Source organism: Pelmatolapia mariae, linkage group LG1 (genome assembly GCF_036321145.2).
Source record: "Pelmatolapia mariae isolate MD_Pm_ZW linkage group LG1, Pm_UMD_F_2, whole genome shotgun sequence".
In the NCBI taxonomy this organism is placed as follows: Eukaryota; Metazoa; Chordata; class Actinopteri; order Cichliformes; family Cichlidae; genus Pelmatolapia; species Pelmatolapia mariae.
The window spans coordinates 41,247,501-41,263,887 of NC_086227.1; positions in this window are offsets into that span (position 1 = coordinate 41,247,501).

A 16,387-nucleotide genomic window follows, 5' to 3' on the forward strand; every position below is an offset into this window, starting at 1 on the left:
CTTTAATGGATCTAAAACAACTTTCAAATAGTTGCGATTGCATCCATCCATCCTCTTATCTATATCAGAGTTGCAGGGGGCTGATCCAGGATGTCACAGGGTGACAAGCAGGGTACACCCTGATTGACAGACAACCATTTGCACTCAAACTGACACTTAGCAAACCCCACTAACTGCAAACTGTTGAAATTACAAGTTAGACAATGACATGACTGATAGTGTCTGCGTTATGACTGCCCCTCAACCAAACCCTGCCTTAAACCCTCCCCTGCTTCTTGTTCTTCTTTTTTTTTGACTCCCAAGGACTGTCATCTCTAAACTGAACTTCATGGTTTATTCAGTCAGACCTGAAACCATAAAGTCATCAGGAAGGTGTTTACTGAACTCAGTAATCAGTGAGCAGCAGGCTCATTTTTCTATAGACCTTCATCCAATCAGACTTAATTTTCCAACCCTCCTGCTGGGTATTAGAAAGAATGCAGGTTTTAGCAGCACCATTTGTTTTTTTTACATACATGAAAATCTGGAACTGTCGGTTTAATTATATTTTAAAATTACAAAATGTTAGCCGTTCACGCCAGTGATAGTGTTCAGTGATCAATAATGAACAGTGTCATTACATTATAGTTTAAAAATAAATATAGAGTATTTCTGTATTCGCCCCGATGCAAAATTTCAGTTCTCCAGTTGTAACTAATAAAACAACAGCTGTCGAATCAGACTCATTTTCTATTCAAGAGGTTAATGAAGCAGAGATTATATTATATTATTAAGAAATTACCAGATTCAGGGAAGGCAAAGGATATATATGGACACTTGTTTTACGAAAAAATATTGCAATTTCTCGACAAAACCACTGACATGTCTTACAAATTTATCAATTAGAAATAAGAGACTTCCAAATGAATGGAAAAGGGCTGTAGTTTTTAAAGGAGGTGAGCATGAATTGATATGTAACTAACGTTCTTTCAAAGGTGCTCGAGAAGGTTGTGGTTGTGATCACCTAGAGACCAATCACCTCCTTCACCCAATGCACTTTGGTTTTGGACCAACATGTTCCACAGAAATTGCAAATTGTTACTTTGTTGAAAATATAAAGTGTAATCTGGATAATGGCAGTGTTGTGGGGGCAGTGTTCTTTGACCTACTTTTGACACTGTCAGCCATGACATACTTCTTTCTAAGCTGTTTAAATTTGATTTTTCAAAACAAGCATTCCTTTTCACACTCCCGCACCAGGTGAAGGGTGTTCCTCCCAAAATGTACGGCAATAAGTCTGTGAAGGTTCTCAGTCATCCATCGTAGTCTAAGGAGCTTGGTAAGAAAAGCGTCTGGACTTCTTTAAGTTGCTTGAAGACGTTTCACCTCTCATCCGAAAAGCTTCTTCAGTTCTAGAAGCTTCTAGAACTGCTGAGTTTACACAGAGTCCCTAATAATTATTCATAATTAGCGCTGTCTGTATTTATTATCGCTATTTTGTTACTTTGTAACTTTGTAATAATAATTATATAGTTTAGTTACTTACTGGTCTTATTGTTTTGAAGCAACCGTCACCACATAATTTCCTCTAGGATTAATAAAGTATTCTGATTAATGACAATAGATTAAAATATTTGTCTAAAATCAGAGTTATAAAAAAGTCTTCAAAGGAGAAAAATAAAATTGATGATCAGAAACAAATTTACACAACTCACAAAAAATAAGAATTTACCAAGTTTGACTTTGTTTCTTTATTGACCAGATTCGGGTTGTGATGATTTATAGGAGCCTAAGAAAAGTCTGTATATAAACAAAGTTTCACTTCTACTCTAACAGGAAGGAAGGCACCAAACATCGCAGATAAATCATGGAAACATCATGGAGACTCTGAGTGGACTGTGTGCGATTATGAACATTTCATTACAGGGTGATATTTCATTCAGCACGCTCAAAGACAGTAACCACTCCCACTCAGCTAATATCAGTACACAGAGAGAAAAGAGCACATGTAAAAGAAAGCAAACACGACTGCATCTGTTATCTGTCGCTGGATTTTCTGTGTGTGTGTGTGTGTGTGTGTGTTCGTTCAGACTCCAGAGATCAGACAGAAAGTGGGACTGAGAGCAGTTCCCAGCCCACAGAGGTAAAAATTCATTTCTGCACAGCCATACATCAGCGGGCATTTGTTTAATGAGCGCCGCACTGGCAAGATGTATAGAACATGTCAGGCGTCCACTTGCAATGCGTTGTGGGTAGCAGATAGCATCACACGTTGTGACCGCTCACTCCGTCTCCCTACTCGCCTCCTTTATCTGCAGCCTCGCTCTCCCCATTATAAATGAGAGACAGAGGGGAACAAGAGGTAAAAATAATGGAGGAGAGAGAAACATACATATACAGTCTGTAAACACACACACAGGACACACACATACACACACACTGTGTTGCCTGTGTTCAGATATGTAAATGGGGAACTGGGGGAGGACTTGAGGCTAATTTATTGCAATTGGGGATAATGTTGAGCTGTCAGAGTCATCTCTGGTCTATGTTACTGGTGTTAAGGGCAACATGGGTAAACTGGGAGTGTCTGTTGGCGCTCAGTCCTAGCGCTGTCGTTCTGGGAATGCTAACCCTAAGGATGAGATTTCTCTGACTGCTTTGCGCTGTGCTCCAAAAATATAAATAATTTTGACACGTACCAGTAACAGATTCATACTTCCATAGTTTAAACTGGACCACAGCTGAGGTTTAACGTTAGGTTTCACATGATTCATGTTAAAAATAAAGCATGTACTGGAGACGCCGTCCACCATCAAGAAGGCTATGCCGCTAATAGTGCAAACTTTAAGCCTCAATCCAGTTTAAACAGGTGAAATGTAAAAAGATTCTCCTGCTGTAAAGTTTTTATGAAGGGGGAAATTATTATAAAAAAGTTTTTGTATTGCGCTTTAAACATGTTTATTTCTGCTGTAAAGGTGGAGCTCAGTCCCACTTTTACTTCATATAAGCTGTCTATAGAGGGGAAAGAGTTGAGCTTTGTGAATACGGAAAAGAGCTCTGATAACTTGCAGTGAACAGTCATGCAGCTGTGCTCTTTCTAATCATTTTAACTTTGATAAAAAAATAAACTAAAAAACTGTCAGTTTCTCACTCTGTCATTAGAGAGGACCCAAGTGAAAATGAACTTTATTCCAAATAAAGAAAGTAAACCAGAGGCACTGCACAAGCATCTGAGAGATGGGTAATACAACATTAAAGCTACATCAGACTATAAAACAGACCACTATATACCCAGACAATAAATGAAAGTAAAGGGGAGGAAAAGGTTATACATGAACTGGAAGGAACTGATTGGAAATGAGACATACATAAAAGTAATCAATGGTAGGTGAAGAAAGTAAACAAAACAAAACACTCAAGAGAAAACCACCAAAGTAAAAGAGGAAACTCCCCAAAAGACAAAGGACAGACACATAAAGACTCAATGTTCAAAATAGAAACAGGGCAGAGAAACAAATAAACATGGGAAACCAGAAACACAAGAAGAAATAATAACCTTAAAACTAAAACTGAGTAAGTAAATGAAATACATCTCAATAAAGTCATGGATCAGAAAAAAACGGATCAGAAATGACTTTGGTCAAAGCTGGACAAAAATCACAATTTATTATCTGTTCAATTTAACACAGGTTCCAAACATTTGAACAGCACATGACATGAGAGGCCAGCCATCACCAGAGACAGAACTACTGGAACATGATGGGGTCGGTTAAGTCATAGAGAACCGACAGTGGCTGCCCTGAGTGAGCTCTGCTCTGAGACCATGAAACTATAACGATCTCTTAGACACGATGAAAAAAATAATGCATCAAATATCTCCATCCACAGCTCAGAGAAAGATGGCTGCTGTTAGTAGTGCTTTTTCCACATTGAGTCATAAATACCAGATGTGTGTTTTGTTTAGTACTGAACAACATTTTATTTTCAGAAAAACAGATGAACTGAATCAGAGATTGGCATGAATCTAAAACACTACAGTCACAGATTCAGAAGCTGCCGAGGACACAGAGGGATGTCCTTCCTGTGTAGTTTTATCACCTTTTCCCCCCCATCAGTGCTCTCCACCCACTCAGCACGTTAACATATTAACTGTGATGTGACTTAAGTCCATCAGAGCCCATACATGGGGCGATCGTGGCTCAAGCGTTGGCAGTTCATCTTGTAATCGGAAGGTTGCCAGATCGAGCCCCGGCTCCAACAGTCTCGGTCGTTGTGTCCCTGGGCAAGACACTTGCCTACTGGTTGGGGCGCCAATGTCCGGCAGCCTCGCCTCTGTCAGTGCACCCCAGGGCAGCTGTGGCTACAATGTAGCTTGCCATCACCAGTGTGTGAATGGGTGGATGACTGAATGTAGTGTAAAGCACTTTAGGGTCCTTAGGGACTAAGTAAAGCGCTATACAAATACAGGCCATTTACCATTTACCATACATGCAGTGATAAACAGGAGGTGATGCTGACAATGGTGTTTGCACTGTGGCACAGTGAGACTAAAAGCATATTCAAAGTGAACAGAAACATCAGCTCTGTCCTCAGCTGGCAGAAATAACATGCAATCTATATCTATATAGATATATATAGATATACCAGAACCCCACCGCCACCATGGCCCACTCGATCCACAAAGTTGACGTCAGCAAAATGTTCCCCCACACAATGCCACACACGCTGTCAGCCATCTGCCCTCTCCAACGTGCCAGACGCCACCGAATGTGAGCATTTGCCCACTCAAGTCAGTTACGACGACAAGCCAGACCCCGATGAGGATGACGAGTGTGCAGATGAGCTTCCCTGAGATGGTTTCTGACAGTTGCTGCAGCTGTCCAGGTGGCTGGTCTCAGACGATCCTGGAGGTGAACATGCTGGATGTGGAGGTCCTGGACTGGTGTGGTTGGTTGGTCTGCGATTGTGAGTCTGGTTTGATGTACAGCCAAATTTTCTGCAACGCCTTTGGAGATGGCTTATGACAGAGAAACGAACATTCATTTAATGGTCAACACCTCTGGCAGACATTCCTGCGGTCAGCATGCCAATTGCACGCTCCCTCAAAAGTTGCGACATGTGTAGCACTGAGCTGTGTGATCAAACTGCATATTTCAGAGTGGCCTTTTGTTGTGGGCAGTCTTAAAGCACACCTGTGCAATATTCATGCTGTCTAATCAGCACCTTGACATGCCACACCTGTGAGGTGGGATGGATTATCTCAGCAAAGGAGAAGTGCTCACTAACACAGATTTAAACAGATTTGTGAACAATATTTGAGAGTAATGGGTCTTTTGTGTATGTAGAAAATGTTTCAGATCTTTGAGTTCAGCTCATGAAAAATGGGAGCAAAAACAAGTATTGCATTTATATTTTTGTTCAGTGTATATATCTATATAGATGTCTTTATATAGCGCTAAATCACAACAACAGTCACCTCAAGGCGCTTTATATTGTACAGTAGATCGTACAATAATAGATACAGAGAAAAGCCCAACAATCATATGACCCCCTGTGAGCAAGCACTTTGGCGACAGTGGGAAGGAAAAACTCCCTTTTAACAGGAAGAAACCTCCGGCAGAACCAGGCGGGGAGGCGAGGGGCGGGGCCATCTGCTGTGATTGGTTGGGGTGAGAGAAGGAAGACAGGATAAAGACATGCTGTGGAAGAGAGACAGAGATTAATAGCAGGTATGATTCAGTGCAGAGAGGTCTATTAACACATAGTGAGTGAGAAAGGTGACTGGAAAGGAAAAACTCAATGCATCATGGGAATCCCCCGGCAGCCTACGTCTATTGCAGCATAACTAAGGGAGGATTCAGGGTCACCTGGTCCAGCCCTAACTATAAGACTGCTGGGTCTAGAGATGCTTTTTAAGTAAAGGTTTAACTACAGCCAGCTTGAAGGCCTGTGGTACATAGCTGATTATTAGAGATAGGTTGATCATATTTAAGATTGAAGCATTAATTAATGGCAGGACTTGTTTGAGCAGTTTTGTAGGAATGGGGTCTAAAAGACACGTTGATGGTTTGGAGGAAGTAATTATTGAAGTTAACTCAGAAAGATCAATTGGAGAAAAAGAGTCTAAATGAATATCAATGGTACTAAAAGTAGCTGTAGATAATATTACATCTGTGAGATGATTATTGGTAATTTTTTCTCTAATGATAAGAATTTTATTTGTGAAGAAGTTCATGAAGTCATTACTAGTTAACGTTAAAGGGATGGTTGGCTCAACAGAGCTCTGACTGTTTGTCAGCCTGGCTACAGTGCTGAAGAGAAACCTGGGGTTGTTCTTATTTTCTTCAATCAGTGACGAATAGTAAGATGTTCTGGCTTCGCGGAGGGCTTTCTTATAAAGCAACAAACTATTTCTCCAGGCTAAATGATGATCTTCTAAATTTGTGACACTCCATTTCCTCTCCAGCTTACGAGTTATCTGCTTTAGGCTACGTGTTTGAGAATTATACCACGGAGTCAGGTACTTCTGATTTGAGGCCTTAGTTTTCACAGGAGCTACAGTATCCAGAGTCGTACGTAGTGAGGAGGTAAAATTATTAACAAGATGATCGACCTCTGTTGGAGTAGCGTTCAGGTAGCTGCTCTGCTTAGACTTAGACTTAGACTTAGAGACTTAGAGCTTTTTATTGTCATTGTGCAGTTTCTTGCACAGCGAAATTGGGTAGCTGGACCACAAAGGTGCTAAAGTAAGAAGAAGAGAAACCAACATACAATAAGGCTGAAAAAATAAAAATAAATAAATAAATAGAATAAAATAAAAAGCAGTGTATATGTATACATATGTGAGTGGAACTATATACATGGTGTATGTGTAGGAAACATTGAAACAGACTGGGACCAAAATAATAAAAGACTGAGATATTGCACATAGATGATCAACAGCAGTGTCAGAGTGGATGTGTTGGGGAAGTCTTTACACACTCTTAGTTTGCATTAAGAGTTCTGACAGCCCACGGGAAGAAGCTGTTCTTTAGTCTGTTGGTTTTGCACCTGATGGATCTGAGCCTTTTTCCAGAGGGCAGGATGTTGAAGAGGTGGTGGTTAGGATGGAGGTGGTCCTTTATAATTGCCCTGGCTCTGGAGAGACATCTTGAGCTGGCAATTAAGTCCAGGGAGGGGAGTGGACAGCCGATCACTTTCTCTGCAGTTCTGATGACCCTCTGTAGTCTCTTCTTGTCAGCTGTTGTTCAATCAGCGTACCACACAGGGATGGCGTGCACCAGCACACTCTCAATGGTGGCACGGTAGAAGGACACTAGGAGTCTGCAGCCTGTTCCATCTCAGAACCCTCAAGAAATGGAGGCACTGCTGGGCTTTCTTTACTAGGGCTGATGTGTTTGTGGACCAGGATAGGTCCTCGGATATGTGGGTGCCGAGGAACTTAAAGGAGGACACTCTCTCCACATAGTCACCTTTTAGGGATAGGGGAGGGGGATCAGTTCTTGTTTTGCGGAAGTCCATGACCACTTCCTTTGTTTTCTTGGTGTTTAGGGTGAGGTTATTGTAGTTACACCATTCTGACAGTCGCTGGACCTCATCCCTGTAGGCGGTGTCATCATCGTTGGTGATGAGCCCCATCAGAGTGGTGTCGTCTGCAAATTTGATGATGATGTTGCAGGGGTGCGTAGGGGTGCAGTCACTGGTGTAGATGGTGTATAATAGTGGACTCAGCACACATCCCTGTGGTGAGCCAGTGCTGAGCGACAGGGTGGATGATCGCTGGTTGCCAACCTTGACTGATTGTGTTCGGTCTGTGAGGAAGTTTTTGATCCATGCACATGTGGAGGGGGGGAAGTCCAAGTTTACCAGCTTGTCTATAAGAATGTCTGGGAATGTCTGAAGGCCGAGCTGAAATCAACGAAGAGCATCCTTACTGATGTCCCCGGATTCTCCAGGTGATGCAGAGCGGAGTGGAGAGCAGTGGAAATTGCATCCTCTGTGGACCTATTTGCCTTGTAGGCAAACTGGTGGGGGTCGAAGCTGGGTGGGAGGCAGTCCTTTATGTGTTTTAGGACCAGCTTCTCAAAGCACTTTGCAACCACTGGAGTCAGTGCGATGGGTCTGTAGTCACTGAGGCTACTGATGGTGGTGGACTTGGGGACTGGGACTATTGTTTGATTGTTGATTTCAGGCAGTGAGGGACAGAGGCATGTGTCAGGGAGAGGTTGAATAGTCTGGAGAACACAGGAGCCAGCTGGTCGGCACAGGCTTTGAGCACTCTACCAGGTATTCAGTCGGGGCCAGCAGCTTTCCTCTGATTTACTGCTCTGAACACATTGCGGACCTGATGTTGTTGGAGGCTAAATGTGTGGGGGTTGTGCTCAGAGGACGCTGTGGGCAGGGTGGTGTGCATGGTGGGTGGATTATATTCTTAAACTTAGTTATAGCGCTTTCAGAAAGACATCTACTGTGATAAAGTCTGCTTTCCACTGCTGTGTAATCAATTATTGTAAATGTAAATGTTATCAGGAAATGATCAGACAGCAGAGGGTTTTCAGGAAACACTGTTAAATGTTCAGTTTCTATGCCATATGTTAAAACAAGATCTAGAGTGTGATTAAAGTGGTGGGTGGGTTCTTTTACATTTTGAGAGAAGCCAATTGAGTCTAATAACAGATTAAATGCCATGTTGAGGCTGTCATTTTTAGCATCTACATGGATGTTAAAATCACCCTGTCATGGTCCTGGGTCATTTTGACCCAGTGTTCTTAGTTTTTTTGTGTTTTTGTATTTTGTTCTCTTTTTATTCTATGGTTGCTAGGTTGTTTAGTTTATTAGAGTTCCCCTCATGTCTTTACCCCGTGTCCCCCTCCACATATCTGAGTTCCCATGCCTCGTTTCTCCTCTTTGTGTTTTATTCCATGTTTTCCCCACCCCAATATGTCTATGCTCTCTCTGTGTTCTCTCCTCCCCTCCTGTCTGCACCTCTGTGTACTTCCTGTTTCACTTTGACAGTCTCCCGTCAGTATGTGTCCTGTTGTGTTTGCACCTGCCCGGTCTTGTTATGATTATCTGTGTCAGCTGTGTTCCCCGTGTGCTCCCACTTCCCTCGTTAACCCCTTTGTGTATTTATGTCCGCGTCTCCCTCAGTTCTGTGTCGCGTTCTCCCTCATAGCTGCGTGTGATTCACCCTGTGTCTTCTGGTGCACATTATAATTAGTTTTTCCCAGTTTAGTTTTGTATTGTTTGTATGATCTGCTTTCCCGGCAATAAAGCTGTGCTTTTGAGTTTAAGTTCTGTCCCCGTGAGTGTGCGTTTGGGTCCATTCCTGCCTGCCACAGAGCCGAATCATGACACACCCACAATAATTATTTTATCTGATTAGGCCTGATAATATAGGATAATATTAGGATAATATTTTATCCTATTTTATTTTTATTTATCTGAGCTGAGCACTAAATCAGATAAAAGTCTGAGAAATCAGAGAGAAACTCTGTGTAAGGCCCAGGTGGACGATAGATGATAACAAGTAAGACTGGTTTCTGAGTTTTACAGCTGGGGTGGACAAGGCTAAGCATCAGGCTCTCAAATGAATTAAAAGTCTGTCTGGGTCTTTGGTTGATTAATAGGCTGGTGTGAAAAATTGCTGCCACATCGCCCCCTCGGCCTGTGCTTCGAGATTTCTGGTAGTTAGAGTGACTCGGGGGTGTTGATTCATTTAAACTAACATAATCATCCTGCTGCAACCAGGTTTCTGTAAGGCAGAGGGAATCGATTTGTTGGTCAATTATTAAGTCATGTACTAACAGATACTTGGAGGAGAGAGACCTAATATTTAATAATCCACATTTCACTGTTTTACTCTTTGGTTCAGATGTGGATACTGTATTGTTCTTTCTTCGTGATTTTTTATGTTTAAGTCGTTTTTGCTGGTTTTTAATTTGTTTTTTATCTGTTTGGGAGCTGACACAGTCTCAATGGAGATGGGGTTTTGGGGGGGTAACAGGAGGAGAGAAGCCACAGAGATGTAAGACTGCAACTCTGCGTCCTGGTCCCAACTCTGGATAGTCATGTTTTTGTAAGCTTTAATAAATGTGTCCATTTGTCCCTAACCTTAACCCTTTCTAGAAATGAGAGCTGCTCCATCCAAAGTGGGATGGATGCCGTCTCTCCTACCAAGACCAGGTTTCCTCCAGAAAGTTTTCCAATTATCTATGAAGCCCACATAATGTTTTGGACACCACTCAGACAGCCAGCAATTTAAGGAGAACACGCGGCTAAACATGTCACTCCTGGTCTGATTGGGGAGGGAACCAGAGAAAACTACAGAGTCCCACATTGTTTTGGCAGTTTACACACCAGTTTTAACCAATATTGATTTTAATGACCTATGATTGACGTAACTGGGTGTCATTACTGCCGACGTGAATTATAATTTTACTGAATTTACATTTTGTCATGGTATGTGTGCAGACAGGCAGGAAAGGACCCAAAATGCAGACTCAAATGCAGAGGCAACTCAAAATGGCAGCTTTATTGCTGGACACTAACAGAACTCAACTAAACTTGAGGATACGGAAACTAGGCAGGCAGAATACACAGTTGGTAGGCAACGGGTGAAGTGTCTTGCCCAAGGACACAATGACTGAGACTGTCGGAGCCGGGGCTCGAACCAGCAACCTTCCGATTACAAGACGAACTGCCAACTCTTGAGCCATGATCGGCCCCTGACAAAGAGAAAAACAGGGCTTAAATACACTGAGGGAAAATGAGGGGAATGAGACACAGAAGGAGAGCGCAGCTGGGAGTAATTAGGCAGGACGAGACAAGGGAAACAAAACTAGAAACACTGACATAAGACACAGACCTTCAAAGTAAAACAGGAAACACACTGACTGAACTCTAGACACGTAAACTTAACAGATACTGGGGAGACAGAACATAGACACCTGAAACGAGGGACAGAAAGGCACAGAGTGGACACAACAAGGAACACAGGGAAGCCATATAGTAAAACCCAAGAACTAAAACCGTAACAGCCAAAACCGAACCAAGGGTAATAATAGTCACTACAATAATTAAAACAAAGGACTCAGAACATAGACCATAATACCAAAAACAAGACAGCCAGCAATTTAAGGACAGCATGTGGCTAAACATGTCACTCCTGGTCTGATTGGGAAGGGGACCAGAGAAAACTACAGAGTCCGACATTGTTTTGGCAAAGTTACACACCAGTTTTAACCAATACTGATTTTAGTGACCGCTGATTGACGTAACTGGGTGTCATTACTGCCGACGTGAATTATAATTTTACTGAATTTACGTTTACCCTTTTTAAAGTTTTAAATTTCCCTCAATGTCGCCTGCTGTGGCCCCTGGAAGACATTTGACCATGGTTGCAGGTGTAGTAAAGTAAAATTTTATTTATATAGCACCTTTCAAGATAAAATCACAAAGTGCTTCACAGAAGCTAGAACATAAAACATAACATAAAACAACATCAACCAAAGGCAAGTTTAAAAAGATGGGTTTTTAACTGTTTTTTAAAAGAACTGAAACAGTGTACAGATCTCAAATTCAATGGAAGAGAGTTCCAGAGTCTGGGAGCCACAGAAACAAAAGCTCTGTCTCAGAACAGAATCATCAATTACCAGAGTAATTGATGATTCTGGTGATCTTGGCAAAAAACACAGAATAAAACAAGAGCAAACAGTAATCCAGTCAAGCTTGACAGACGGCTAACCATCCACACTGGAATCATCATGACAGATCAGCTGACCAGCACCTGAGCCTGTGTTTATGATTGGAGACAACATGTTTTAGTGCTCCCACAAACACTTTGTGCCTCTAACTCAGCACAGAGAAATGTATGCAGCATTGGCACTCTGTGCTTTGTGGAATGAAATGAGAAGTAAAGCAGGTTGGCCAAAGTATGATTATAGTTTGATGTAATGTGGGGAGTGCTGGTCCAGAGGGTTAGGGTTTCCCACACGTGGGACTAATAAAGGTTATCTTATCTTATCTTTAGGTTTTGTGCCTCCCTGTGTTTCATGTTATGTCTAGTTATCCTGGTTTCTGTGTCTACTCTATGCCGTTCCTGTCCCACACTTCAGGTCTCTATGTTCTGTCTCTTCCTTGTCTTCCTTGCCTCTACATTCGTGTTTCCTGTTTCACTTTGACGGTCTGTGTCCTATGTCAATTGCTGTGTCCAAATTCAGGGGAAGGATGCTCCGAAGGATTCTACCTACCTACGTCACGTAGGTAGTATCCTTCGACAGACGGGTAGGCAGGAAGTGAGTAGCTGAGGACAGCCCCCCTATTTTTTCCATAGAAACTTTATTGAAAAAACAATGAGTATACAACATATAAACGGCTGTGGACAACCTGCCTTCGTTCAAGTCCGCCCTTACTTCCGTGTTTTTCCGGTCGCTAGCGCCACAGCGCGAAAACTTTAAAATGGACCCAGAAATGTCGCTCCGTTTTCATTTCATTTTTAATCCTGGAGGAGCTAGAAAAACTTTATCGTCATCGCCAGCATGCTTTGTACCTTAGGCTCATCAGAGACAATCGTATCCAGATAAAATTATTTTCTTTAATCCACACGCATTTAGGAATTACTTAGCTAATTTCATGCATAATTTCAGTGACTGAATTATTGCCGGTTATTCGTACACATTTACTGTATTATATAAAATATATCAACTAAATCTCTTTGAAACTTATAGAATCTCATATTTTGATTTCTTTTTTTTCATAGCACTTTGTCAAACTGTTGCCCGCTACAGAGTATTTTAGTAGTAATATAGCATCCACCATCTCCTGCTTGCATAGTTCTGAAAACATCTTAGTGGTGTGGCAGCCGTCGAGTGAGCCAGCCCTGCAAACCTTGTGGATGGACGATGCAGTGGACAGTGGGAGGAAACATCCTAAAGCTCTCTTTGCAGACCACCCTGTGTGATTCTCCACTTGCTGACCAGAAAAGACAAACTGCGGGTCTCAGTTGCAGCACCCCATCCATCTATGTCTGATCTTGCTTCGGCAGATACAGCAACACTGCCAGAGACTTCCTGTAATCTATTACAGTTGTTAAAGAAACAGTCCAGGAACAGCTCACTCAGGTTAATCCTGTATAAATAATTGTAAATATTGTTTTTCCTTTGTTAAATATTGTTGGCATATTAGAAATATTATTGTTTAATTGTTATTGTTATTTACTTTATTGCCATCAAATAAATATCCATGTAAAATTGTTCAAAATTAGCGTTATGTTCATACATGTTAAAAATACCTGTAAATAAAATGAGTTCAGTGACAATTACTGTTTGTTTGAATCAATTTATTAATAACAAAACTTTTATACTAATGCAACATATATAATAATGTCACAAATATATTCAACTAAAAACATTTATAAATGCATAACTCCTTTTGGAACTAATCTTTCAAGAAGTGAAAACAGTCTGTCCATCCTCTCCCGTCTCTCCTCTCTTCAGCCTCTCTTTGCTGCCTCATGTCCTCTCTCCGCTTCGTCATTGCTGTCGTTTTGGTCACCCACTGCTGTGCTTGGCCCTGGAGTGTCCTCAGGGAGAGAGGAAATTAGGACAGGAAGCCTAATGGAAGGCCTCTGTCCTATCACCTCATTCATGAGGGCAAACCAGGGCCAAGCACAGCAGTGGGCTTCCCACTGACCCCCTCTCCTGAGCCTGGATACTTGCAATCCTAAAGGCAGAGGAAATCCAAAATGACAGCAGGCAAATAAAAACAACAAAACAACTCTTAGTAATTGCACATTTATTAACTCATGTTCTTAAGAATTATCTTCTTGATAACACACATACATACTTTGTATTTCTTTTTAGGATATCCCATTTCTTCTGGCCTGCAAGTGGGTGACTTTCCCCTGCATGCCCATCTTCTCCAGAATTGTCCTGATCACACACAACAAATAGGAGAAGAGAGGAAACCATGGCAACTATGTTAATCCTTAAATCCAAAAGTTTTTACAGCAGAACACCAGAGGAACACCGTCTGGACATCACAGGTTCTGTACAGCAGCGGTCCGTGAGTCGTTTATTACCGCCGCAAGAGTTGAGGCTTAGGTGTGAAGCTAGTGGCTTTCAGGGTTTTTATTGTTAACTCTGTTTCCCTGGGTCTTTGCCCGTGTTGTAGTTGCGTGTCTTATTTTGAAATAAATATTTACGTGTTACCATAGCGAACAAGAGAGTGTTAAGGGGCAGAGAGGAGATTTTCACTCTCAATGTTGGCGCATTTCAGAAGGACGCTGCTAATAAAGTTATACAATTACACGGTGAATTTGCGTTTATTATTATATTTACAAAATACCACAGGTTTTGTCTTGGTCGTATCATTTAATTTTGTTGTATTTATCCGCGACACCTTAGAGGCCGGTCCGTGTCTGACATAAACCGGTCTGTGGAACAAAAAAGGTTGGGGGCCGCGGCTGTACAACATGAGGGTTAATACAACCATGCTCATATGAATATGATGTGTAAATTGATTTATTCTTCCACCTCCATGCCACAGTTGTGAATTCTTCACCCCAGTGAAGAAGTGATTGTTTTCTCCTCATTTTAATAAATTGAGTCGTTTGGTCTTAGTTCCCTATACTATATCACCAAAACATGAATTCACAAAAATCAAAATTGGCTGTATGTAAGCGGCAATACATGAAAAACCGTGGAATCCACCGCACAAGCTAGTTTACGGTTATTTTAATTTAAAAAAAAAATTGGTGGTTGGACGGATTGGTGCAGTGATGCGGACGCTGTACCGGTCTGTTGTGGTGAAGAGAGAGCTGAGTGTATTTTTTATTTTATTTTATTTAGGACAGTGCATGTTAATGAACATACATGTAAAAAAAAATACATGAATGTAAACATACCAGATTATAGCCAAGGGCTAATTTCCATCTGTTGTCCATAAAACATAAAAAAATAGACATAATAATTCATAAAAAAAAATCATAATTCATTCATAATAAAAACTCCATCACCAAACTCACACATACACACCATTCTATTCCCAAATAAAACATTCAAACTATACAACTTATACATGATCACACACTTGATTTGTCCATAACCAGTTTTTAACCTGTGCCTTAAACAAGTTGAATGTAGAGCATTTTCTAATGGATTGAGGAAGACTGTTCCACAGATGGCCACCCTGGACAGAAAGGACGTTCTGCCCATTTGCTGTCCGTCTGTGGGCCCCAAATAAGCGGAAGAAAATGGATGGATGGACCACCAGATTTTCATATACTTACATTTGAAAGTGCTTTCCTCTCCCGCTTCGATCAACATTGTTATCAGAAAAAATGGCCCGCAATGAATTCTGGGATATAGTAGCACACGAAGGATACACTGGACCCATCTTTAAAATTTGGGGAAAAGTAGGACACATTTGTTGCCACTCTTTGAATTCGGACAGCCTTCATCGCGTCACTGTGACATCATTGCCTTCAAATATGGCATTTGGAGGATCCTTCCTCTGAATTTGGACACAGCCATCCTTTAAATTCAGGGAAAAGTAAGATGCATTTGTCGCCACATTTGAAAGACTTTGTGAATTCGGACAGCCTTTGTCGCGTCGCTGTGACGTCATTGCCTCCAAATACGGCATTTGAAGCATCCTTCCCCTGAATTCGGACACAGCTAATGTATTCTGGTTAGCTTTCTTCCTGTCTTCTCACATCTAATTAGGTTCAGCTGTGTCTCCCTCCTGTTGTGCATTTCCCTCATTACCTTGTATTTATAGTGTGTGCTTCACTCCTTCCCTTGTTGGTCTGTCTGAGTGTCAGTCCTCCATGTTGCCTCTGCGTTTCCCCTGCCCGTTTCCTCATGTCTCCTGGTTTCCCGTTTCTTGCCTCTGCTCACCATCCTCAGGTTATTTTTGTTATCCTTAGCTCTTCCCAGTATAGGTTTTATTAGTTCCTCTCTAAACAAACGGCAAGGCCAAAATAAACGCTCACCTTTTATTATCATTCCACCCTTGTCTCCGGTTGCCTGCACTTGGGTCCTCAATCTCCCGACGCCTTGCCGTCTGCCTCGCCAGATGTGACCGTAACAAGCAATCCGGTCACTTTATTTGAAATAAACAAACAAACCAACCAAAACAACAACAAAAAACCGCCGGTATACACTGGAAGCCCAGATGTCCCAATTTAACATTGGGACTTGAAAGCAGCTTACAGTTGTGGATCTGTGCAAAGCTGGCAGCATCTCAAAACCCCACGTGGCCATGCAGCGTGATTTGTTCGTACCAGGCGATTGCTGCACGGACATTTCCGATTTTTTGTGAGTGAGGAGAGATGTTACGTGCTTGTAATAATAATAATAATAATAATAGTAATAATAATAATAGTAATACATTTTATTTAAAAGCG